Below are 14,901 nucleotides of genomic sequence, written 5' to 3' on the forward strand. Positions count from 1 at the left end.
GTGTTAATGCACATCCGATTAGACTTTAAGCTGCAGTGGAACAGGATCTCCTTTACCCTCTTTATACCCTTTGGAATAAGCTAAAAGATGGCCCCCAAAGATACCCAAATCCTGATTCCTATGAATGTTTCCTTACATGACAAAGTGGTTTTGTAATTAAGATTCTGAGATGGAGAGATTATTTTAGATTATCTAGGTGGAACCTAAATGTAAGCACAAAGGCCCGCATTAGAGAAAGGCAGAGAAAGATTCGATTGGACTACAGGAGAGAAAACAGTGTGACAATGGAAGCAGAGATAGCAGTGACATGCTTGGAAGATGAAGGTACCACAAGCCAAGAACACATGCAGCCACCAAAAGCTGAAAAAGGCAAGGAAAGTAATCTTCACCTCAGAGCCTCCAGAAGGAACCAGAACTCAGAAGTTATTTGAACTGAGCTACTTTTGCTTTACGCTATCTACATCAGTCTAAGGTAAGAATACAGACCATATAAATAACATTTCTGCATTTACAGGGAACACCGTCCTGAAACCTGGATGAATAGGTAAGGGAGCCATATGGGCTTAAGTGTATTTTGGAGCTTCCAGACTGGTGAACAAGCAAAGATTGTGGAGAGTAGTGTGCCTAGAGAGGGCATGGAAGCTTACACCCTTTCTGAGAACCTTGCTCTATGCATCTCTTCCATCTGGCTGTTGGGTCATATACTTTTATCATATCCTTTAATAAGCTGATAAATGCCTGCAAGCCGATCAAGAGGCACTGGTCGAAGCTCTTCATGCAGGGATTATAAAAGGGGCAGTGCTGGAAGCGATGCAACCAGCCCCTGCTCAGAGATCATCTCTTTGTTGATGGTGAAGAACATCGCTGACACCTCACACTGGAAGTGCTACTCATCAAGCCAGACCACAGATGAAGAAAAATTTGGTTGAAAGCATCCTGGCTTCTCTCAATGGCCTTCCCATTCCTAATGAAATGCTAGTTAAATGATTTATGTAGACTGAAAATTCAGGGGGATGAAAACATGGCAGATTAAATGGGGGAAAAATCTTTAAAAAGAAAAGAGGTAGTTCACACGTAGTCCTAGGCTGCATATTACCACTGTTTTAGACACAGAGAATATATAACTACATATATAAAATTATCTATCTATCTATGCTATTGAACGCTGGTCTGGCCTCACAGGAAAGAATTTGAAAAGCAAAGACATATAGGCAGTTATCATCAGTAATTTATACATTACATCCATTCACTCATTTGATCCTTGCAACTCTAGGAAGTAATCTTGTAGTCATGTCTGGTATTGATTTCAATTCTGGCTCAGGGGGTGACTTGCCCAGTCAAAGGTTGGGAAATGGCTCCTAGTCCAAGGTCTACTAGATGATTTTATATCGATAATATCAATTCACTTATAGGTATGTTGCATTAACTTTTAAAATAACTTCAAGTTTGGAAAGAAAACAGGTGAAACATTTTACAATTTAATAGCGTATTTTAATTTCACGTCTTTGGAAACCAAATGGCACACTCAGTTTACCAAGAGACAAGCTTTAGACAACATGTGGACGAGTTACTAAGCAGTCTGTTTCTTCACGTGAAAATGAGAACAGTAACAGTACCTACCCTTTAGACTGCTATGTGGATTATATAATACACGTAAAGTGCTTAACAGAGCTGTTCTCACAGTTTGTATTATATATTACACGACGTCTCTTCGCAAATGAAAATTTGCTATCTGACTTCGAAAATTTACACACTCAGGCGATAAGAAAAATACGAGTTGCAGGAAAAAAACAAAAACAGGTCCTGGATACCCTTCACTATGCGAAGGGCGCTTGGCTTCTACAGAAACGTGACAGAGAGGCGGCAATGGGGCCGGCGACAGTGACACCAACACCTAACCCGCGGAAGGCCCGCGGGGCAGGGACAGCGCGGATGTGGTCCAGGGGCTCCCACCCCGGCACCAGAAGCCCCTGCACGTGGCTCCCTTCTCCCAACCCCTCCCCACTTCCCTCAGAGGTCCTCGTGCCAGAGAATCAACGACTACGGCTTTCTAGACTAAACCCACACGGTGGCCGTCCGTGCAGAGACCTGCCCGTTCCGGGGACGAGCCCAACCCGACCCTATGAAATATACCTCAGCGGCAAGCCCACAAGGCGCGCGGGAAGAAACGCGAGCTGGGTCTCGAAGCACTGCCGACGACCGGAACTCCACCCCCTACCTCTCTGATAGGGTAAACGCTCAAAAGAAAGTGCAGAGCATTGGTCAGCAGCAGAGAGGCGGGGGAAGCGAAAGAGGCGGGGTGAGGAGGGCCGACGAATTGCCAAGAGCCAGCCTCTCTCCGGATTGGACGAAAGCAGGACGTCTGCGCCGGCGCAGACCCAGTTTAAGCAAAGCGCCGCACAGGACCTCCCCTTTTACGGTTTGTTAACGGAAGTTTCAAAGACTCATTGGTTGTGACGAAGGCTTGCGTCTCCTGGCTGCGTGGCCAATAAAGGGCAAGAATAAGGCGGGTTCGGCCTCTTCCTCGGGTGACGGAGTCCTTCCGTTGACGTCGGGCAACGTGAGTTCCTTTATGCTTTTAGACGATGTAACTTCCGCTGAGACAAATTCGGGTAGAGGATTGTGGTGACCAGGAAGCTTCTATTGCGAGTGAAAAATACTTGATAGGGCCCTGAAACACCCACATACTCAGAACTAAGTATGACTTCAGTGTTGGAACGCAAAGGAATAGGTCCTTTATTGCTTTTTTTTTTTGCGTGGCTGTGTCATTGGCTGAAATAGCTATTAATTTGAAAGTAGCTCCGCCTGCGCCCTTGGGAACTCTGGGATTTGTAGTATCAGAGACTCAAGTCCTGTAGCTTTAATTGTGGTTGTTGCTACTGAGTTGTTCTTATGAACACCCTCTGACGTTTACTGTGGTTTTGATGTGTTCCGTTGCGCTTTTTATCTTTTGACTGATCAGCACCGTTAAAGCCACTTAGGGAAACTGAAAAGACTTACTGTGTGTTTGTAAAGATAAATAGTGTTTCAAACAATTTACAGCTTGTGCTTGGGCGTGCTGTGCTAGATGTTCGTAAATACGTACTAAGATTCTTGGTTTGTAAAATTTTTGCTATTGCCACAAAACGGTCTTTGAGTTTCAAATTAGTGTACATTCGAAAATATTTGAAAAGTACGCTAAATTTGTCAGTTATATATACTATTTTGGGATAGGAAGCAGCTGCTTACATAAATCAAGTGTTGATAGGACAAGAAGCAAGAACTGGCTGCTGTCTTGACAGAATAGTGCTGTAGTTAAAATGTCAAGCGTGACAAATCTCAGGTTACACGCATTGTGTGTTACTCAAGATGTATTATGAAGTCCATTTTCAGCCATTATGGAAACATTATATTCATTTAAGGCCGAGTTTCCCTACCTTTATTGAATCATGAACTTTCACTTCCCTGAGCTCATTGGGTAGTATTTCATCACTTTTGTGTTTGGCAAAAGTAGAAATCAATGTATAAACGCCAAAATTTTTTCCTGAGTGGTCTTTTCCCTCTCGACAATTTTTTCCCTATTTAATATGTAATACAAATTGTTTCATTTGTGTAGGAAAAAACATGATTTGTAGTATATAATAGTTCTACATTCTGGATTTAAAATTAAGTACATTTTATAGGATTAAAGCCAAGCAAAAACTGCTTTTATGACTAATGCTTGGAATTATTGCATTTTTGTTTAAAAAAATAAAATTATTTTTCTAATTTTTTGTGTCGTCTTTCTAAATGACATGAGAAGGTGTCCGCTTGTTTTTAAATGAAACATGGAAGATACGATTTCTTTTTATTCTCAGTAAATGAAGAGCCAAACTAAGTGTAATCACCACTATTTCTCCTTTTCATATTCTATATGATGTACTAAGTGAACTCTATGAATAAAAAAGTCACCTTGAGGCAAAAATTCAGAATTATCAGTGTGGTTTTTTTAAGATTTTATTTGTCAGAGAGAGAGCACCCAAGCAGGGGGAGCAGCAGGCAGAAGGACAAGCAGGCTCCCTGCTGAGCAAGAAGCCTGATGTGGGACTTGATTCCAGGGCTTTGGGATCATGACCAGAGCTGAAGGCAGACGCCTAACTGACTTAGCCACCCAGGTGTCCCCAGAATTATCAGTTTTAATGCTTTCCATTAACTACCATTTTAATGCTATTTTTCCTTTTGCCTCCTAATTTAAGTCAGTGGTCCACATTTGGGATATAAATTAAATTCATATGACCAAGAATAAAAAAACATTAAAAACTGCAGGTGTGAAGACTGCTACTGTGGTTAGCAGTTTTTAGCAGAGTCAACTGAATGACTGACTCACGAGCATGTTTGGCTAATCTGTATTAACTATCCTAAGTGCTTACTCTTTTGGAAGCTCCTGAAGTGTTCCACTTAAAGAGAAAAAGCTTAGTTATTTGTTCAGAATTTGAAAATAGAAATTGAAATAGATACCATTACTGCCTTTTGAGATGTGAACCCTGGAATCATTTTTGTATCGTGTCTATTGAGAAATAGGTTAAGGAACAACCTCAAAGTGAGATAAATGCAATAAGAGTCTTCAGATGCAGGAAGAGAATATTCCAACTTCTATTTCCTTTTTAATTTCAACATTTTTCTTTCCATTTTTGTGTTTTAAAAAATTGTGCACATGATATAACAGTATATATTTCTTAAAATCTAGCTATCTAATTTGGAGTGAATGGTAAAAAAATTTGTGATCAAAATAGTCTGGGAATGTCAAAGAAAAATTATTCATGATACTTATTAAAGACAGTGAGACAGACTTTATTCACAGGGAGCTATTATGGTGGGGTTTTATAATAGGGGAGAGAGATTGAACTCAACTCTGAATACACAAATGGGAATTCATAGCCAGTGAGCAGGGTGTGGGGGTCAGTGGATGGAAAATTACTAAAAGGAAACATCAGGGTAAGGGGGATTATTGCTAGATCGAGTCAGCGTATTCTTACTGAAAACAGGCTAGGGTAATCAGACATCACCTGGAGGATAGTGAAGGATGAGGAACGCAATCAGATATGGTCAAACTGACTTAGCATTCTTACTAGAACTGGACACTACAAGGGAGGACATGGGAGCCCAAGGTCAGGCCTCTTCAAAAAGAGAGCAATTATATAGGTAGACCTCCAGACACTCTCCTATAGACGCACAGAAATACTTTTATTTGCTGTTAAAATACAAAGTCCAAATTGTACATACTACTTAGAAATACTCATGTTCAATCGCTGTATCAAGGCTCAACCAGAGAAATAGAACCCGTAGAAAATACATACTAAGAAATTTTTTGCAAGGAATTGACTTGCACAATTTGGGGGTCTGGCTGGGGGCAAGTCTGAAATCTGCAGAGAAGGCTGTCAGGAAAGGCAAGCTGGTACTCTCCTGCATGAGCTGAAGTAGTCCACAGGCAGAATTTCTTCTGGAAAACCTCAGTTCAGCTCTTAAGGGCTTTCAGCCAGTTGAATCAGGCCCACCCAGATTACCTAGGATAATCTTTATTTAAAGTCTACTGATTATGAATGTTAATTACATCTACAAAATGCTTTCACAGCAACACATAGATGGAGAACTTCAAATCATGCGTTTGAGAGTGGAAGTGGGGCGTTGGTGGTCAGGCCTGGAAGTTATTCCAGAGAACCATGTTTGACATAGTGTCTTATATTTGTGGGAGTGGATTAGTATAAGCATACAGAATGTACAAACCAATCCCATTTTCTACTCTCCAGTAAAATACATCTAAAAGGAATAGCCCTACTTCACACTTCATTCCAGCCTGCTTCTTTGACTCCCTGCCTCATTTGGCTGGCTAGTCCTTGAGATCTCGGTGTAAGAGCCTGCATTTGAAGCCTCTGGCTTCATTCCTAAGCACCATATTCCTTTGTCCAGCTCTGGAAGCCCAGAGCCCGTTGGTTTCCCAATAACACATAAGACCAATGCCCAGGCAAGCATGCTTTTAATATGTTAGGGGCAATTCCTGGCAAGCTCCCAGCTCTCAGCTTTTGGAAAACGTCAACAAGACTGCCATTGAAGCCAGAGGGTAGGTGGTGGTGAGGACATCCTGTGACAGGTGCCAGTTGGTTTATACCAGTCCCCATGCCAAACTTTTTTTCAATGGCGGTATTTTACCTCAGTTTTAAGATGGACTTTATTATTACTCCTTTTAGTTTAGACTGACAAAAGTTGTGGAAGAGTCAGGTCCAGTACTGAAACAGATAATTATGTTCATCAAAAAACAGCACCTACTGCCAGAAAACCTCTTGACAGAGCTGCTCAAAGTGAATTGACTGGTTTAAGCTCTACGTTCTCTTCCGGCCACTTTGAAGTTAAAAAGAATGAACAAATAGTAAAATAGCACATTAAGAGGAGTTAGGAGGACAGAAAAAGGCCAGAGTATTTGACAAACTAGTCTTTGGGTCTTATATCTAATTAAGAGTTAGGATTATAGTTCATTTTACCCAGAGAAGTACGGTTAGGACTGAAACAAACAGCTTGGGATCTTAATAATTGGTATGAAACAAGTTCACTTTTTTCTTGAATAAGATATGAACGTGCCTATTTGTTCATGCATGTGAAGTGATTCAGAGCTTATGGCAAGATTAGCTCTAAATGGACATAGCTGAAAGAGTTAGTTATTAAATTGCTAAGGTGAATGCCACTACACATTTACATCCTCTCTTTTCGTCCTCCTTGCATCCAACTGATATTAATCTTACTTTTCAGGTTGCTTAAAAACTGTTCAGTTTGGGAAAGTTCTATCATACACAAAAGTAGAAAAAATGGTATCACAAACCCTTAGGTATATGACCCTGTCACCCAACTTTAACTGGTGGCTAAACTTATTTATATCTATGCTTGCACCCACAACATTCCTGTCACATTTCCTATCCAGACATCCTTTCATTTGTATGTATCTCTAAATGATACGGATTTTTTTTCTCCAAACATAACCTCAATAGGCAGATATTTTAATAAGGACTGTTACTCAAGTCTAGGTGTGTGAGTTTGAGCAAGTTAAGGTGCGTGAGTTTGAGCAAGTTATTTAATCTCTCTAAATCTCAAATTACTCATCAGATGACACTAATTCCCTTTCAGGAGTTTTCTGAAGATTGGCATAACTTAAAAACACGCAGCACAGTGCTTGCCACATTGTAGACATTCAGGAATTATTCATTCAAGTTCTGACCTTTGATGGCTTATACCACTTACTCTGAGAAGTGATAGGAAAGAAGACAAAAAAGGATGTTTGCTCAGCCTTTTAACTGTTGAAAATGATCCTTGAAAAAAATTTTTTTTTTAATTATAGCACTAGGAATGTACAACAGCTAGGAAGTGGCATCAAAGAAGTTTAAACGAGGTAAATCAAAGTATGGGCAAGGTAGAGCCCAATAATAAAGACTTATGTGAACTTATGTGAAATACAGACTATATGATTAATCTTAGCATTTTTTTTCATGTGATCTCCAACTGATGTATGTGATATATAATACACAACTATTTGAGCTATAAAAGAAATATGAAAGCCTTCTATTTTCTTTCGTAGGGTTTCTGGAACTTTTAGCCCCTCATAGTCAAACAACAATGGTGGTTCTTGTCTTAATTTTTTTGGATTTACTTATTGGATTTACCTGTTTACTTTCTCTCTTCTTCTATTCTAGAAGAGTATTTAGTAGAAGGTTGGATTTAATTTTCTAAGCATTATGTTAAATAAATTTCCTTGCCACATAATACAATATCCTAAATTGTGCCAAACATTATAAAGATAGATCTGATCATGATTGCCAGCATCTTAATATCTAAGCAATAATAATATCACATTGCAACCAAGTCATGTTTTCTTTCATTTTAAAAATATGTGGTAGTGATAAAGGAGATAAAATACAGTCACAGTGAGAGTCGGCAGCTTGAATAAGTTAGTAATTAGATGATTGCAAATGATTACAGGTGATTGCCCTCAGGCTGATGAAGTGAAATGTTAGAAGAGAAAAGGAACATTAAGTAGATTAAGTCTTAGTCATGAATATATTAATGTAATTAATTAGCATTTTCTCACCTTTAAATTGAAATTTTGAAAATCCATACTTGATAGTTGTTGGTTTTTACTACAAAGTGACTACTTTTTTTTAAAGTGACTATTTTTGATAATCATTTCCCACTGAAACTTGTAGCATGTGATAATTTTTCCCATAAATTTTCCACATTAAAAAAAACTACATTTCAAAGGACTTTTTTGACTACTACTTGGAGCAGCTTGATCAGTGAAAAGAAAACGGTTTCTTTCAAAAAGCAAAATCATAATTATGCTAAGCAAAATAAGTCAGAGGAAGATAAATATCATATGATTTCACTCATATGTGGAATTTAAGAAACAGAACAAACAAGTGAAGGGTTTAGAGAGAAAGGTAACCCAAGAAACAGACCACTAACTATAGAGAATAAACTGGTGGTTATCAGAGGAGAAGTGGGTGGGGGATGGGGGAAATAGGGTATGGAGATTAAGGAATGAATTTGTGAGGAGCACCGGGTGTTGCATGGAAGTGTTGAATCACTAAATTCTGCACCTGAAACTAATATTACATTGTATGTTACCTAACTGGATTTAAATAAAAACTTTTAAAAAGAAAAATAAACTTAAAAAAAAAGGAAAAAAATACAAATCATAAATACCGTAGTATAGGTGGGATATATTATAACCTTTGTGCCCCACCCTGGGAGAAAGCTCTGGGCAGAAGAAAACAAATCTCCCTCTTTTCCATATAGATGCCTTGCCTGCCTTTTTGATCAGCTAAGAGAAGGAAAAGCAAGGATTTCAAAGTTTTACTGTGTCTTTGAGTAGATGGCAGACCAGAGGTAGATGACTCTAACATGAAATGGGCACCACTGTGGTCGTGTCTTATGCACAAGGGGGCCTCTGGGCATGATTAGGAAACTGGAGGTTAAGAAATGAGGAATGGAAACCACTCTGCAAAAATAATATCAATAACTACATCTCTTATGGCTAGGAACTTACATAAAATGTGTTTTATTTAGAAAATGTTTCTTCTTAATATGAAATGATTCATTTCCTGAACAAATACCATTGCTCACATACCATATGCCTGGTATATTTTAGGTCCTAAAGATACAATATTTTAAAAAGTCCCTGCCTTCACATAGCTTACTTTCTAGTTGGCAGACAAATATCTATAATTTATATTAAAAAGTATATAATGTAATTTCAGGTAATTATAAGTACTATGCAGGGTGGAATATTCAAATATTTAACACTGATATGGCCAGCTTGTGATATTTGATATGATTTCACATCCCCTTGTCTTCCCTTGTGTTTTCTCTCTTCCTTCCCTGCCTTACTTCCCTTTCCTGCTCACTCCAACTTCCTTGACATTGAACTTCCCAATAAAGTGTTAGTGTGTGACTTCCCCTCCCCACTCCCACCCACTCCAAGTTTGAACATGGGCCAGCTTTAGCCTTGTTGTGGCTGATGTTAGGCCTTTCGTTGCTGGATCATGGGAGAGTCTGGGAGATGCTAGGATAACAAAAGCAGGAGATGCCTCAGGATCTGGGGCAGCAGCTACTTGCTTTCCCGCACAGAAATAGAATATTTTAATATTATAGCAATTGATGTAGCCATGCTAATGTATATCCACTGAAAATCAGCCATGGTCTTTGAAGAAAAATAGGGCAGGCTAAGAGGATAGAGTGATAGAAATGCTATATTAACGCTATCCTTTCTGAATATAGGGTCTTTGGGAGGTGTCTGTGTATGTGCACGCACACATGTGAATATTTTATGTCTGCTGGATGACCAGAGAGCATGGGAGATATCTCTTTACCCCACACTGATGGAGAGATTCAGTGGGACAGGAACTAGGAATGCCAAAGCCAACCTTATGCTCTTCTGATGAAGCCTTCTTTGTGTTGTTCTGGACTGAATAATTCATATTTTAGGATATTTGTTACAGTGCGTTGTTTCCTATGGATCGAACTGGTGGAATAGGGAAAGAGAGAGAAACAAATCCTAGTGCAAGACAAAAACCTGGGGGTTATTTTCTGTGTGTGTTGAAAGGGGAGCAGAGGTTGCTAGAAGGAGGTTCTAGGAAGCTCAGGAGTGCCCTTCTTCCTGAGGTTGATCTCTGCCCACGCACTTAATTGCATGTCCTCGGAGGCCTTGAATGAATTGTATCCTTACTTTATTTTCAACCCTTTCCTCAGTTCTACCTTTTCCTTCTTCCTATAAATGTGTAAGTCTCTTCCGTTCTGGGGCGCCTGGGTGGCTCGGTCAGTTAAGCGTCTGCCTTCAACTCAGGTCATGATCCCAGGGTCCTGTGATCAAGCGCCTCATTGGGCTCCCTGCTCAGCAGAGAGCCTGATTCTCCCTCTCTCTCTGCCTGATGCTCCCCCTGCTTGTGTGCACGTATGATGTCAAATAAATAAATAAAATGTTTTTTTTCAAGTCTCTTCCATTCTATAAAACACTTTTCCTGTGACTCTGACTACCCATTTTGTTTTTTTATTTTTATTTATTTATTTATAGATTTCATTTATTCATTTGAGAGAGTGAGACAGAGAGAGCACAAGCAGAGGGAGAGGCAGAGAGAGAGGGAGAAGCAGACTCCCCGCTGAGCTGGGAGCCTGACGCGGGGCTCGATCCCAGGACCTGGAGATCATGACCTGAGCTACAGATGTTTAACCATCTGAGCCACCCAGGCCCCCTATTTTTATTTATTTTTTTAAGTAATCTCTTCACCTAACATGGGGTGAACTCACAACCCCAAGATCAAGAGTCGTACGCTCTACTGACTGAGCCAGCCAGGTGTCCCTGATTTACTCCATTGCTACAATGCTTTCTATACTGCCTCCATTCCATCTCACCTCATCCTTTAGTCTGCTGTGATATACCTTTACTTTCTAGGCTTCCACGAAAACCTTTTTCTCATAGGTCACAAATCAATTGTCAAATCCAAGGGCTTTCTCTCTTTTTGTCTGAGAGGACCAACATACCATTTGAAAATGTCGACTCCCCATCTTGTGAAACAACTCTCTCTGTCCTTTAGTTATCTTTCATTGAAGTCCTTTTCAGTCCCTTTGCTACCTTTGAAGTATAAATGTCACCAAAGTTCCACGGAAGATTTTCTCAACCTTCTGTGTTCCCTTTCTCACTGGCTGCGCTGTCCTAGTCAACCACACTAAAAGCCTTAACATAACTTTTGACCTCAACACTCTTTGTTCAGTCACACATTGATAGTACCTGGGGAGAAAAAAAACCACATCATTTTCATGTACCCTTGCTTTCCCCACTGCTACTATCCTAACTTAGTCCCTCATTATAGTTTGCTCAGACTTTCAATAGCTTTAAACCAACTTTGCCTCCATTTTCTTCCTCCATCAGCCTCTTCTCTATAAAGTCTATCCTATAAAAAGATGGAGCAAATCCTTAACTCCCTTACTTAAACCTTTAGTGGACTTTTTGGTTTTAAAACGTAGAGTAACACAAGTTCCTCTCTGTTCCTTCCATTTTCTTTTTCTTTCTTTCTTTCTTTCTTTCTTTCTTTCTTTCTTTCTTTCTTTCTTTCTCTTTCTTTCTTTCTTTCTTTTCTTTCTTTCTTTCTTTCTTTCTTTTCTTTCTTTCTTTCTTTTCTTTCTTTCCTTTCTTTTTCTTTCTTTCTTTCTTTCTTTCTTTCTTTCTTTCTTTCTTCCTTTCTTCCTTCCTTCCTTCCTTCCTTCCTTTCTTTCTTTCTTTCTTTCTTTCTTTCTTTCTTTCTTTTTCTTTCTTTCTTTCTTTCTTTCTTTCTTTCTTTCTTTCTTTCTTTCTTTCTTTCTTTCTTTCTTGTAGGCTCCCTGCCCAGCGGGAGCCAAGTGTGGGGCTTGAACTCACAAACCTGAGATTAAGACCTGAGTAGAGATCAAGAATCAGAGTCAGACGCTTAACCACCTAAGCCACCAATGTGCCCCTCCTTCCATTTTCTAAAAAGATTGTTAAGGAATGAAAAAAAGTTATTAATCCAGAAGGAACAAGCAAACGAGAGAAGAACAGAGGTTTTAATGGATTTATAGAAGATGGAAATTAAATGGAAGAGTGATACTTGATTTAGCAGGGTGGAGGAACTAACAATTTAAGGAACAAAAATCAGAAATGTTAATGAAAAATAAGACAGTTAACTCTGAAGAATCCCTCAGAGACTCAGTACTTATAGGTATCAAATCCACAAGATGGCATTAGACCTAACACCAAAAGTCTGTCATTGGAATCCCAGTTCACTTTCCCCATCCCATTGATCCTCAACCCTAAAAATGAATAGACAGCCAAAGATTCCAGACATTGGAGGAAAACCCCCAACAAAAACCAAACAGAGCCTGGAGAAAATAGGGTCAATGTAGGGAAAACTTTAAAATAATTTTTTTTTTAAGACTGATTTATTAGAGAAGGAGGGAGAGAGAGAGAATGCGAACATGAGCAGGGGGAATGGGCAGAGGGAGAGGGAGAAGGAGAATCCTTAGAGCAAACTCCTGCTGAGCGTGGAGCCCAACGTGGGGCTCCATCTCACCACCCTGAGATCATGACCTGAGCCAAAATCAAGAATTGGTCTCCAACTGACTGAGCCACCCAGGTACCCAAAATAATTTCTATTATACTCATAAAGAATTTGCATCCATAAAAGAATAACAGATGATGTTACATGTAATTATATATGTAATTTTATATAATATCTAATTACACATATCAGTTACAAGAAAGAGTTTAATATACATTATACATAGATGTATGTTATATATATTATGTGTGTAAAACATATACACAACATGTAGGTCTATATTAGGTATATATATATAGATATATATATAGATATATCTATATATATATCAAGTATGTTATTATTTAACAAGAAAGAGCCCTTGGAAATGAAAAAATTCTCACGAAAGTAGAATAAAAGGGTGCCTGGGTGGCTCAGTTGGTTAAGCATCTACCTTCAGCTCAGGTCATGATCCTGGAGTCAGGGGATGGACCCCCGTATCAGATTACCTGCTCAGTGAAGAGTCTGCTTTTCCCTCTCCCTCTACCGCTTCCCCCACTCCTCACTCACTCTTTCTCTCTCGAATAAATAAATAATCTTAAAAAAAAAAGTAGAATAAAAAAGAAATGGAAAAGAGAAGAAAAAATTTTCTATTTTTTAATTCCAGTAAACATAGTGTTATATTAGTTTCAGGTGTACAATATAGTGATTCATTGATTCCATACATCTGCTGATTCTCATCACAAGTGCTTTCCTTAATCCCCATCACCTGTTTCACCCATCCTTCCACCCACCTTCCATCTGGTAACCATTGGTTTGTTCTCTGTAGTTAAGAGTCTATTTTTTTGGTTTGTCTCTTTTTTCCCCATTGTTCATTTGTTTTGTTTCTTAAATGCCATGTATGAATAAAAATCATATGGTATTTGTCTTCAGAAGAAAAAGAATTTTAAAGAATTCATAAGGTTCAGTTAATATGAGGTACAGAAAGAAAAGAAAAGAAAATGAAAGACAGGCATTTATCAAAGAAATAGTTCAAAAACATGCCCTAGAACAGAAGGACATGAGTCTTTATTATGTCTCCCAAAGAGTGAATGAGAACACACAACTAAGGTATGTTACTGTAGGGGCACCTGGGTGGCTCAGTCAGTTAAGCATCCAACTCTTGATCTCAGCTCAGGTCTTAATCTCAGGGTCAGGAGTTCAAGTCCGGTGTTGATTAAAAAAAAGGGGGGGCGCCTGGGTGGCTCAGTTGTTAAGTGTCTGCCTTCAGCTCAGGGCATGATCCCAGAGTCCTGGGATCGAGGCCCACATTGGGCTCCTCCGCTGGGAGCCTGCTTCTTCCTCTCCCACTCCCCCTGCTTGTGTTCCCTCTCTTTCTGGCTGTCTCTCTCTCTCTGTCAAATAAATAAATAAAATCTTTAAAAACAAAAAATAAATACGTTTTTGTAAAATGTCAGTATCCTAGGCCTACAGAGAAGATCTAAAGAGCATCCACGATAATGAGGGGGGTAGACCTTGGCAGAATGAAGTCCTCCTCCACCATGGTGGGAAGTCAGTATCTAAAATTAATTTTAAAATAACCCTCTAGGGGCTCCTGGGTGGCTCAGTCGGTTAAGCATTTGCCTTCTGCTCAGGTCATGATCCTGGAGTCCCGGGATCAAGCCCCGCATGGGCCCCCTGCTCAGTAGAGAGCCTGCTTCTCCCTCTGCCCCTCACTGTCTGTGTCTCACTCTCTCTCGCTAGCAAATAAATAAATAATCTTAAAAAAAAAAAACCGAAAAGCTTTAAGAGCATTGTTTAAAAATATGGCTGTAAATTTGGGTAAACAGCCAAGAGTTTAGGATAGTTTCCTGGTAAATAGGACTGGGAGTGGAGCACAGAACTGTTATAATTGTGAGCCTTTTAGTATTACGTCTTTTTAAAACTATAGACTTTAAAAAAAAAAAAAAACTATACACTTTTTTTTTTTTTTTTTTTAAAGTAAGCCCTATGCCCAATACGAGGCTTTGAAATCATGACCCTGAGATCAAGAATCCCATGCTGGGGCACCTGGGTGGCTCAGTCAGTTAAGCATCTGCCTTCAGTTCAGGTCATGATCTCAGGGTCCTGAGATGGAGCCCCACATCAGGCTCCCTGCTTAGTGGGGAGCCTGCTTCTCGCTCTCCCTCTGCTGCTCCCCCTGCTTGTGCTCACTTGCTCGCGTGCGCTCTCTCTCTCTGTCAGATAAGTAAATAAAATCTTAAAAAAAAAAAATGTCCCATGCTCTACTGACAGAGCCAGCCAGGTGCCCCTTAAACTATAGACTTTTATTGCTTTAGAAAATAAGTAGTATTAACAAATACCTTTCTAGCTT

At 39.5% G+C, this 14,901-nt stretch overlaps 1 protein-coding gene and 1 long non-coding RNA gene across 7 annotated transcripts in view; one reads left to right on the plus strand and one right to left on the minus strand.

Annotated features, from left to right (window-relative positions):
- The window catches only part of WDR89 (WD repeat domain 89), a 39,219-nt gene extending 36,887 nt beyond the window's left edge, over positions 1-2,332 (minus strand). For all 6 annotated transcript variants that reach the window (XM_011217883.3, XM_019793990.2, XM_011217869.3 and 3 more), the window contains exon 1: positions 2,134-2,332. The gene's annotated coding sequence lies outside the window, so the exon portion shown is untranslated. The remainder of the gene's footprint in view (positions 1-2,133) is intronic.
- Positions 2,333-2,404: 72 nt separating this feature from the next.
- The window catches only part of LOC117795972, a 48,138-nt gene continuing 35,641 nt past the window's right edge, over positions 2,405-14,901 (plus strand). The window contains exon 1 of the long non-coding RNA XR_004620174.1: positions 2,405-2,560. This is a non-coding gene — a long non-coding RNA (uncharacterized LOC117795972). The remainder of the gene's footprint in view (positions 2,561-14,901) is intronic.

This window comes from Ailuropoda melanoleuca, chromosome 14 (genome assembly GCF_002007445.2).
Source record: "Ailuropoda melanoleuca isolate Jingjing chromosome 14, ASM200744v2, whole genome shotgun sequence".
NCBI classification, from domain to species: domain Eukaryota; kingdom Metazoa; phylum Chordata; class Mammalia; order Carnivora; family Ursidae; genus Ailuropoda; species Ailuropoda melanoleuca.